Source organism: Xenopus laevis, chromosome 2S (genome assembly GCF_017654675.1).
Source record: "Xenopus laevis strain J_2021 chromosome 2S, Xenopus_laevis_v10.1, whole genome shotgun sequence".
Classification (NCBI taxonomy): domain Eukaryota; kingdom Metazoa; phylum Chordata; class Amphibia; order Anura; family Pipidae; genus Xenopus; species Xenopus laevis.
In genome coordinates, this window is record NC_054374.1 from 125137345 (window position 1) to 125149917 (window position 12573).

General features: G+C 34.6%; 1 protein-coding gene across 3 annotated transcripts in view; it reads right to left on the reverse strand.

The window, feature by feature from the left end:
- LOC108709791 (TSC22 domain family protein 1) overlaps positions 1–12573 on the reverse strand; it is a 54332-nt gene that overhangs the window by 21424 nt on the left and 20335 nt on the right. The gene's annotated exons all lie outside the window — the stretch shown is intronic.

A 12573-nucleotide genomic window follows, 5' to 3' on the forward strand; every position in this document is an offset into this window, starting at 1 on the left:
TTGTTTGTGCAAATAAAGCAGATATAGTAATGTCACTGACCCCCATTTAAAAAAACAAATTCTCTGTAAGGCTACAAATGTATTGGTATTGCTACTTTTTATTACTCATCTTTCTATTCAGCCCCCCTCCTATTCATATTCCAGTATCTTATTCAAACCAATTCATTTTTTCTAGGGTAATTTGCAACCTAGCAACAAGCTGCTGAATAAAAAGCTAAATAGCTCATAAACGACAAATAATAAAAAATTAAAACCAATTGCAAAGTGTCTCAGAATATCACTCCCTACATCATACTAAAAGTTAATTTAATCTTAATTTAATCTTCTCAAAAACAACTGCAAACTATTGCCAGTGGTACTACAGGCATCTTGGTCAGCAAGGTATAAATGACATACTGTGCACTGCAAAAAAAGCCATCACAACAGCAAAAAGAATACATTAAAAGAACATATGGAAATAAAAAGTGGTCACTGGACATGATAGGGGATAAACTCATAGCAGGTTTATGTCCCAGTGAACTAGAAATAATAAACAGGAAGCAAAAACTGCAATAAACCAATAGTATTTTACAGAAACTACTCACAAAGCAAACAAAAGCTCTGTGCAAAACATTGTAAGAAAAAACAAAGCATTATGTGATGGCAGTATCACAAGGGGAAAAAAACGAAGGAAGCACCAAATCTATTATTTTGGGATTTGGGTGAATCCTTCATGGAAAATTAAGCAGAATCCCCAACCCAATCCAAACCCTAAATTGCATATGTTAGGAAGTGCTAAAGAGAACAGTGTATCACACAGATTTAACCTCCTGTAAGTCATGTGATCTCACGGAGTCCGATTGGGTTTGGCCAGGCACTTGGATTCGGCTTAATCCGGCAGAAAATGTCAGAACCCCCAACCAAATCCTGGGGGTGGGGGGTGGATTTTTGACTACACAAAAGAGAAATTTTTCTTTGAACAAATGGTCTAAAATGCATAAAATTCTTCTCTTGTCTTTTTTACACTCACACACACGATTGTATCTATGGCACCGACAGTACCTGAATGCCAGTAATTCTACAATTCCATGACTGCTATTGTTTTATGGGTTTCTTGAGAGGTCCTACATATAGCCACCATGGCCAGAATTTAGTTACACACGTGTAGCATGACTGTATTCCAAATGCAATGTAAAAATAGTCAAGTAATTTATAGAGCAAACGATCATTATGATGATGTTAGTTTTGCTCCCTTGCAGTACAGGGATCCTATTATCCCTTCCAGGCACTATGTGCACAGTGTTTTAACAGTTCACTAAAAAGTTCATTATTCCCCCATGACAGACGACATGTAATTCTAAGGATTATTCAAAAGGTGGCAGCAAGCAACCAGTGCATGGTCAGCTAGATGCTTGAATGCTTTATAGTGACATCTAGTGGCTATTCTGTAAAAATGTTACTCTGGAATGAATAAAATACATTTATCAAAAACTACATTTACTACACTGTCTGTGCTTCACCAGGCCAAAAATGGTTATGCAGACACAGTAAAGCTGGCATTCAAATGTATATGTAAGCAAATAAATATATAAAAAAGATAATACATACACAATAGTCTATGTCCTTATATGTATGAACATCCTTTATATAGCGTTTATATACACAGCACTATTCATGTTTACAATACACCAAAATGTGTGAAGACACAGCATCTCTGCACAAGAGAGCTGCAGGCAAAAACAAACGTATAATAAAATAAAGATTGTTTTCCATTTTGGGTGTAAATATATCCCCATACTAAAAAAACTGCTACATGAATAATTACTGAACCCATAAGCTTCTTTTACCAGCTTAGAGGTACAGTCTACTCACAGGGAGGAGTTCAGTCTTCAAAACTGTGCAAGGAGCATCATTAAAATGACCCCAAATTGCTTCTTCTTTTTTTTTTTTTTAACCACTCCTGCAGATATATTTTTATGGGGGTTAGGATGTATGAAATCCTATAATTGCACACACATTTTGTTTTACAAATACATTTAGAGTTTTCACAAGTATTCCAATTGAGTGCCATACTATATACATATATACACACAAACATATACAAACAGCAGGTCTGGATGCAGTTCAAAACATCCACACAACTATATCACGAAGGAACCAGCACTCACAGAACTACAAGAGGCAACCCAGTGTAATGTCATTACTGGTCACTGAAACAGGCCAATTAAACTACATAAAACTACTAACGAGCAAACAATTTTTAGGAGTGACTAAACATTTAGTTAAACTGGCACCAATATAAAAGTGACCGTTTTTGACTGAAAGTGTTGAACCTGGTTTATCTTAAAAAAAGCTGAAAAAAGTTTAAATTTGGTAAATTTGCTATTGTAAAATTGGTAATATCTTTAAAAAGAAGTGCTCTCAAGCAAGTTTTATTCTTGACTTTAGACCCTCTTTAAAGGGCACCTGTTGGCTAAATATTTTATCTCCAACCAAAGGTGCGGACTTATAGAGCTCACACTCTGGTTGGGGTAACAGTAGTAGTTTTTTTTGTTTTTGTTTTTTAAATTGTCCCCATCAGCGCTAGGTTACATTCCTCGTTGTTTCCAGGTGCAAGCTGGCCATACATACAGCAATCCATCTTAAGGTGGGCGATATTGGGCTGATCGGATTGTGGACCCTAGGGCCCAATTATTGGATTACAAACAGGAGAATATGGGAAGTTGGATCAAGGGCCACATCAATAAACAAATGCGGTCCTCTTTCCGATGGAATTTTAAAACCCGCCCATTTGACGTCTGGCCAACTTTTGGCCAGATATCGATCAGGGGAGCCCGTTGGAGGGCCCCATACACTGCCCAATGAGCTGCCAATTAACAGTTGTTTAGGAATTAACAGTCACTGAAAAGAGGTCAGAGACAAAGAGCTGATCACAAGCAGTACCTAGCAGTATTCTAGCTTTCTTTTGCTGCTGAGTTGTCCATACATTAACATGTGCGCTTACTGCAGAGGATTAGTCTGGAGACTGGAATCTCATTTCATGCCCCTTTTTAAATGACAAGTGTGATTACACTCCTGGCTGGAGTTACTCCCATCTAAACAGTCTAATATTCACAGACAGATTTAGAGAAAGCAGGACTCATGATAAAGAACCCCTTCATTTAAGAAGTGGAGCATTGCATAAATCAGGCAAGTTAAACCTACTGGCCTCCAACTGGTACTTAAAGGGGAATTATCATACAAAAAGTTTCAATACAATTAATCTCATGATAAGAAGAAACATTACAAATAAAATGAATTAAAAATTCTCTACTATTTCTAAAATAATGATGTTAGGCTTTACTAAATGCCTACCTGCAGAGTTTGTTGTTTTGAAAGACAGCTTGAATATATTTGTCTAGGAAAAGGGAGCACAAAAGCTGGAGGGCAGTAAACTGGACATGTCATGTGTATAGTTTTCTCTGCCAGCAGGTATCAGCCTGTCGCTGTGCCTACAATCTAAAAATTGGCTCTAAATGTGCCTTTTTTGGGCCAATATACGTATAACCTTTGTGCAAATTGACAGACTGCCTAAAATGCCAATGCACATACACAGGGCTGTAGGGGGCCCAAATGACCATGCGTTTTGCAAATTTTTCCCTTCGTGAATTTGCCAGCAAAGCAACAGTGAACAGATTAACTAGTCTCACTAGTTGAGAATTCAGCTAGTCTGATAATAGTATACATAAGAACATTGGTATATTTAAAATCAGTGCCACAAAGCACATTTATTTGTCAGAAAATATACAGTCCTAGAGAAATAGATTCCCCTGTAAAAGTAAAACAAGCACTAAATAAAATAATTTTCCAGCACTAAAGTAAAACTTTAATACAATACACAATTTTATGCATCATTTTCAGATAAAAGAAAACCACTGCAATGCTGATGAAAATAGCCCTATAATCCCTTGCTTGTTGGGCAACAAATATTTGGCATTGACATGAAATCTACCTTTCACCAATGGACACTAGAGTCAAAGGTTGTTAAAATTCTTCCATATCCAGGAGAATGTCTCATGAAATTGAAATTGTGCTGATAAGACAAAACAACCCATGGATTTTAAAGAACTGCTATCACTTTTGACATGCAACATGTAAAAATCACAAATTTTCCTGCTGCATTTTACATTCTTAAGGCTAATGTCAACTGGAATTATGTCCTGGGCAGGAAATTTAAAATGATTCTCAGATGCAGAACAGGGGGTATTTGGAGGGGATTTTTAAACACTAATCAAAATTAAGCGAAGCTAAATTTCAATTTGCCTCTACCACATCATAAATCAAGCCTGTTAAATAAAGCACAAAAGAAAAGAAAATTTGACATCAACAGATAGCCTTTAACGGTCTCCTGGAGGTTTTGTATTAATTGCTGAAGAAAGCTAGCTAAAAGATCAAGGTTGTTTACATGAAACAGAACATTAGTTGATAAAGCACTCGCATGAGCAAAGCCAAGAAAAAAAATCTAAGGATGATTAATTAGCTGGAGAGGCGGGTGACTATTATTACACATAATTGGGTTAATTGGGATATGCTGCACAATGTATTGTACACAGTTGTAAGGGTTTGAGTTGAAAATGTTCTGTAACAAATTCTGTAAATTAAAAAAACACCAATTAATGGATCATTGTTTTGTCTTTATTGTCACAACTTCTAAATGGTGTCCCTTGTTTAAAACTTTCAGTAATGGTCAGCTGGGAGTGAAGCTTACGGAGAGGAAGCTGAATATCATTTAATACAATATGACACGACTGCATGTGATTTTCTAGTTAGAGTTGCAGGTGGCCCTTTTTTGAGCAGCCACTGTGGGTGCTGGGAGACCTGTGGCACTTCCCATTTTAGTGAATGTCAAGAAAATAGCAGTGGCAATCAAAGCCCCTCATGTGCCACAGCACTAATATGATGAAGCCACAGAATGGTATTAATAGTACAAACATTATTAGAAAACAGGATTTCTTTTTACACGATCAATTGATGGAGTTATTAAAGGAAGGGAACCGTTATAAGACAGAACAACAAGAACTCAGAACTATTACTATGAAATGTGTACCAGTCATTTTCCAATATTTAAATGGAAAAAAAACCCCACAAATTTTCCACCGGATTTCCATTAGCAAGTGTTCCCTGGAGCAAATATGCTAATAACTGTTGAACAGTATCTGGAATTCTAGCCATGCACTGATCACAGTTAGGCTGGCTAATGATTAGCAGTACTGGCTGTGGATATGTATGCGCACACTGGGGGGGGGGGCAATATCAACACACAACATGAATGTAATTAGGCCTCAGTCAATTATTTAACCCCTTGGAGCCCATTAAATCAATACAGCCGAAAATTGCATATAGGATGTCTCATCCATACACAGACCCATCCAGTTAATCACACAAGCTCAAGAGGGATATTTATCAGTAATCACAATCATAATTTTGCCATGAATAGCAAAAAAACAAAAACAAAAAAAAAACAATTGAAAAAAAAAGGAAAAGAAAAACTTTTGCATCTCTTTTTGCCACTATCATGATAAATCCATTTGAGATTTAACTACCTTTTACTAGCTACCTTTTACCTTATCAGTTGTAAATCTTCACTGAACACCAATCTCACAATGTCATCAGGTTTTTGTTTTGCTTTAGGATAGTGTTACACAGCATGTTGTTTCACCCTTGTATACAATATATAGGACATGCTTTGACGTCCTTATATTTGACTTTTCTTTCTTTTTTAAAACTTAAGCAACAACGGGGCCTATCTTTAGAATGGGAAACGACGGTAATCGTGCAGTATCCTTTTATAATACTGCAACCAAATAATACACACATAGCATTTATTTCAAGATGAAAATGTTAAAGAAAACAGGAAGTAAATACAAGTAACATACACATATTTAAGGAAACAAAGGTGCTGCAATAAGGATTCCAAAAATTATAGTTACTGAAAAGCAAAACATACTATGGATGAAACAAAATGCAACATATTCCAGTGTTAAGGTGGTCAGACGTTAAAATTACCATCTTTCCAGGAAAGATTGTTCGTTTCAAAACACACACATGTAGAGCTGAATAGTCAGATATACAGGTAGAAACAATAGAATTATACCTGTATCAGAAAATTCAGCACTAACAATGGCCGATGTTCAGGTGCCTTCAAATGCACCCGATCAAGATTTCTCTGGCCCAATTGACGAGTCGACCGATATCAAAGTCTTCTGCCAATATTGGTTAGCTTGTACCCCACCACACATGCACCGAAAATAGTACAAAATTTGTTTTGTACGATATTATCGTTTCATCTATGGCCAACTTTAGTAGTGCACTTCTCTGGCAGAGTCTTATTTCCAAAAGAAGTACCGTACTCTATCATTACTTAAGAGGAAAACAAACATTGCAGTCACTGGAACACTATAACATTGTTCATTTAGAAAAGCACCTATGGGTTCACAAAGCTACACTGGGGACTACTGAGAGGTCACCAGACACTGGTCAATTTGCGTTATTAGTATGACGAAGATCAAAAAAACTGTGAGAAAAAAACAATTTCTCTTTTTTTTGTTTTAACTGCCAACTATTTTCATTTCCTATTATTATTGTTTTTACCAGGTACATTTAATCACTTATAGATGTTAACCTCAACAATAACTAAAATATCCTGGCCAAATTTAACCTGCAAGATTTTCAATTTGAATTTTGTCAGAAATTTAGAGGCTTTAGGAAGTGCATGCAAGTAGAGATGGGAGTCAGAATAGCACTACAAGCTACTGCCCATGCTAATGGACAAGCAGAAAGGAAATGCCATTAAGTCTGCTTCAGTGGAAGTACACTCAACATTTTGCAGGGAAGGTGCTTTTACAATAATCCTCAGATTAAACCTGAAGGAAAGCAAAAGGGCAGTTAGTTCCAAAAGGTCATTTCAATTATAAGATCTAAATATTTCATAGATGCACTGAACATAGGATGGGTTTGGCAATGCTGGTCCAGCAAGCCTTGATAATTATGTGAAGAAGAGACACTGTCAAACTGCAGACAAATGTTACTATGCATATGTAGTAGTAGTACTATATACTACTAGTAATAGTTGCAGTTAGATAAACAACTGTGACCTGGGACAACCTGGATAAAATGTGTGACCCCGCATCACAGACAGACAAATGATAAATTTGGAAGGGCTTAAAACCTATTCTCTGTGAGAAGAGTAGCCCTTTAAAGCATCATAAACATTTTTGAGAGGCTTTCAGTGCTTCAGGCTGAACTCATTTTCATATACATCAAGGCCACATATAGAAAGATTGTATAGTATGTCCCAAACTGCTCTTCTGGCTTTGATACACAAGCTCAAAAACAAAACAGCTGCATCAGCAGATGCCTGAATAATTTTGTATCAAATACCTTGCAATCAACTTTTAACCACAATTAAGCTGAATACGCAAGTTGAAAACATCAGAAACAAATCTACTCTAAAGCATGCATTTCCATGGTGGGTCCAAAGGAGCCTTCTGGGTACAGTCTTCAAAGATTGTTATCCTTTCTCTATCCAAGCGTGCTGCTAGCTTTGAGATTATATTGAGATAAGAAAGTAATTTCATTTGAGGCAACATTATTGTCAAACCTAAAGGCAACATCATTAAAGGTTTGTTAATCATTAATTAAAATTATTTCATTTATGATGTCCAAGAAAACACTTTCTGAAGACTCTAAACTAGAGAGAGTGATCTGAAAGAGACTCACTTAAAGGAGAAAGCTAAAAGTGAATACGAAAAGGAAGGCTGTATTTTATATTCTGAACCAGTGTAAAGGTTTGGCATCTGTAGAACAGGAATGATCCAGGCCTGTATCATAGGAGCACCCCATATTTAATTTCTAAGGTATGTCAGTGACACTGCACATGCTCTGTGTGCTCTGAGCAGCTGTTGAGAAACTAGGAGTTGTTGCTAAGCATCAAGAAAAGATCACCTGTCAAACTAGCTGATGCTTACAAGAGCGATTATTAAATGCTAATTGTGTTGCTTTCAGAGCTGCCATGCAACGAGAATCTGAATAACTAATCAGTCTTGTATTGTGACATTTATTATATATATATATATATATATAAATATATATATATATATATATATATAAATATATATATATATAAATATATATATATATAATATATATATATATAATATATATATATAAATATATATATATAAATATATATATAAATATATATATATAAATATATATATAAATATATATATATATATATATATATATATATATATATATATATATATATATATATATAAATATATATATATATATATATATATATATATATAAAATATGAGTCAGACACTAAGCTCAGTGAGTGACAGCAGCACAAAGCGTGTGCAGTGAATGAGTAGAAAAGAAGATCGGGAGCTACTGGGGCATCTTCAGAGGCACAGATCTTCCCTGCTAAAGGGCTGTGGTAGTCTTGGTCTGATACAAAATGTAGCGTTTCTGCAGTGTTGTAAAGCAAGACCTATGAACATTGCTATTCTCCTCAAACTGTATTTTCAGTGTAAAGGAAAGCAGTCTTGATCAATATTTAACTTACACTTTTTATTATAAACTATTACGCAACTTCGGCACTATACATAATCTATACTTTTAATAAATACACTGTAACTCTCCCCAAACCCAGCAGCTCATATGTTGCAGTAATCCTCCTTCTCTACCAGGATCTTTATCCCTGCAAGAGCCTGACTCAATAAAAATAATGACTACGGGCTTAACCACAAAAGGTATATTGATCACTACTACTTAACGCAACAATTAAAATACTCAATACTTAAAGCAGGTTGTTTCCCAATGACTTCAGTAAACAAAAAAAAAAACTGCATGAGTCATCCTGCACTGTCAGTTATTCACTAAACATGCACACTAGTGTATTTTCAGATTATAATCATTGCTTCAGGGCAAACAGCCAAACATTCCCATGTGTGTCTCTGCAGTTAGAAAAACCTTTTCTAATATTTATACCTGTGCTGGAGAGAAATAACAGACAAGTGGTTGCAACTGAAAAAAAAACTTTCATTTTCTAGTATAAGAAGTTTAACAGAATATAATATAGTCCATAGGCAAGTTACTGCTTGATTTAACGCTATACATACATTTGCTTAAAGATGCACACAGATTATTTGACAAGCGAATGGGGTGTCTCTGATCCTCACCCTGTTGGGTTTGCTGCAATTGGCCACTTGTTAATGGATATTCTTGATATAGTAATAAAGGGGTTTTCATGGTTAGGTTAATGCTGATTTGGATCTTCATACCTTAAGTCGAAAATCATCTAAATATTAAATAGACTCGATAGGCTGGTTCTGCCTTCAATAAGGATTAATTATATCTCAGTTTGGATCAAGTACAAAGTACTGTTTTATTATTACAGAGAAAAAGGAAATCAGTTTTAAAAAAATTTGGATAATTTGAATAAAATAGAGTCTATGGGAGACAGCCATTCCGTAATTCAGAGCTTTCTGAAAACAGGTTTCCAGATAACGATTCCATACCTGTAGTATGCCTTTCAGTGATGCATTATCCTTATAGAACATTGTAGAATAGGTTGCAATGGCAAAAATTTACATTTTCCTATTGTTTACAGTAAGAAATATTATATAGTGAATAAAATACCCCCTCTTGTAAAATATAAGGATATTATAAGTTACCGAGGAGTTTCATGACCATATAAAAACACGAGGCCGAAGGCCGAGTGTTTTTATATAGGTCATGGAACTCTGAGGTAACTTCTAATATCCTCATATTTTACAACTGGGGGTACTTTATTTATTATAATACACAAATTTCAGTGAGTCATGTGACAGAAATGACATCAGAACTCACCGTTTATAACTGATGACATCAGAACTCACCGTTTATAAGGATATAATTAACAAGATATTCATGGCTTTTGTGTATTATACAGGTATATGATCCATATTCAGAAAGTCCAAATTATGGAAAGGCCCATAGACTTCATTCTATCCAAATTTTTAAATGATTTTTAAAAATGATTTCCTTTTTCTCTGTAAAAATAAAACAGTACCTTGCACTTGATCCAAACTAAGATATAATTTATCCTTGCTGAAACAGAACCAGCCCATTGGGTTTATTTAATGTTTTCACGAATTTCAAGTAGACTTAAGGTATGAGGATCCAAATTATGGAAAGACCAGTTATCTGGAAAGCCCCAGGTCTACAGTATCTGTTTTCTTGAATAAATATTAGGATTCACACCTCTAGTGAGAATCAACGATAATAAATGAATAAATGTGCTACCAGGTATTCGAAACCAAAACAGAACTAAACTGTAACTAAAATGCTCAAAGGACTTATATTTGTTAGCACTGTTTGTCTTCCACTTTTTATCATTACCTATATAATAAAGAATTAAGGCACAGAAAAGTAAGTAAGGAATTCTTAACAAGCAATGTCCATACATAAATGTCTCCATTAACATATAAAAATATAATAAGATTTATATAAATGCACTTCTATGCCAACACTCTTTCATCCACATGATCTAATAATATCTCAACTTTGCTATGTAAACAATGGCAAAGCAATTCAATATCAATCCAAATTCAATCATTTTTACAAAAAAGGAAACAGACACTAATAACACATGTGATGCACATCAATATTAAATTAATGTCACTTTCATACAAGTTTAGATGGTATTATACAAAGGGCTGTGTGATTGAATGTATATAACCTTTGTGGGATAGTACAATATATACTGAATAGAACTCTGTCCTTTGATTTCAACAGAAAAACAGAAAACACGATGAACAGGGCTATATCACAATAAAAACAATTTAATATATTAATACTAAAAATAGCCAATTTGGACCTCTTACATTTTTCAAATGAGTAGCCAGATGCTGAGCAAGGGGATAATATACAACAGGAATTTCTGTGATTGTTTTCTCCATGGGAAGAATGAGAACTAGTAAAGAAACTATGTAAACATGAACCTCAAAAGGTAGAAAGAAACAATTGCAGCAGAGAATGTCACAGCTATGACAGCAGTTTTTAACAGCTGAATAGAACGAGTTTTGTTTGACAAAGGACAAAAAAGGTATGGGATCTGTTATCTGGAGACCCGTTATTCAGAAAGTGCCGCATTACGGAATGGCGGTCTCCCATAGACTCCATTATAATTAAATAATCCAAATTTTTAAATGCGGATTTCCTTTTTTTCTCTGTAATAATAAAACAGTACCTTGCACTTGATCCAAACCAAGATATAATTAATATGTATTGGAAGCAAAACCATTTTTTTGGGTTTTTAATTGTTTACATGATTTTCTAGTATACTTAAAGTATAAGGATCCGTTATCTGGAAAACTCAAGTCCAGTACATTTCGGATTACAGGTCCCATACCTGTATTAAAAAGTAATATAGTAAGCTACATAAATTAGTTCATGATTACAGTTTTCAAATTATTTACAAAAAAAGAGCAATAGTCAGAGGATCCATTTAAGAGGCCAATGATAACTCTTAAGATGCTGGAAAAACTTCCACTTAACCCAGGCTCCACAAAAGTGGGCTTTATGGATGAGTAAAGAGAAGATACATTAAAAGAAAATAAAGAAAATTTGCAAGTCCACAAAACTCTGACTTTTCCAAGTAAGAAAGTTCCAAAAGTCCAAACTTTCATTCACATTTCTCTTGAATGACAATTTAAAAATGCACTTCTTGCATTCTCCAGGCAGGTTGTTATTTAAATAAACTACATGTAGCAATACATGCTCACAATTTACTTGGTTAGCACTTCACTCACTTGCATGCCACATGGCCACAAAAAAGTAACCTGAACTAATTAATAATTGGAAAAAAGGTTTTTAAAGGAATACATCATCCCTTTAAATCTGCACACATATAAAAAGCATATTCTTCTAGGCTCATTTGTAATTAAATCAGAATGTAAAATGTCTCAGATTGAATTAGCGAGCATTGGGATGATTTTAAATGTGTTTGCTTATGGATAAGTCAAGAATATATAAATAGTGATATTATGAAACAATATTTTTAATTTTCAAAATATTTGCCTGTCCCATATTTTACCAGGCTCAATTATAAATGTCTAACAAAAACAAAAAAATACTTCAATCCTTTTGGTTAATGAGTTATCTTTTGATGCCTTCTCCTATCCATCTTCCAACCTGCTATTGAAACCTGACAGACAGCTAGTTACTGGGGCCCTAATCACCACAGATCATTTCAAATTTCTAAATGGACAGCTGAAGAAAAGCAGAAATGTAGTAGACCCACATGCTGGACAAGGCAATGCAAAACATTTTTATAATCCCCAACTTCCATAAACTTCAGGGTATGATATCACTAAAACTGTAAAAGCAGCCTATGTCAAGCTTAAAGGTAATTTCTAGGTGAACAACTTGCTTAAATTAACTTGCAATTTAGATTTGTAAAATGTTCAAACATTAGAAGAGTCTCCTCAATTTAAAGGAACAGTAACACCAAAAAAATAAAAGCGTATTAAAGTAATGAAAATATAATGTGCTTATTGTGCTGCA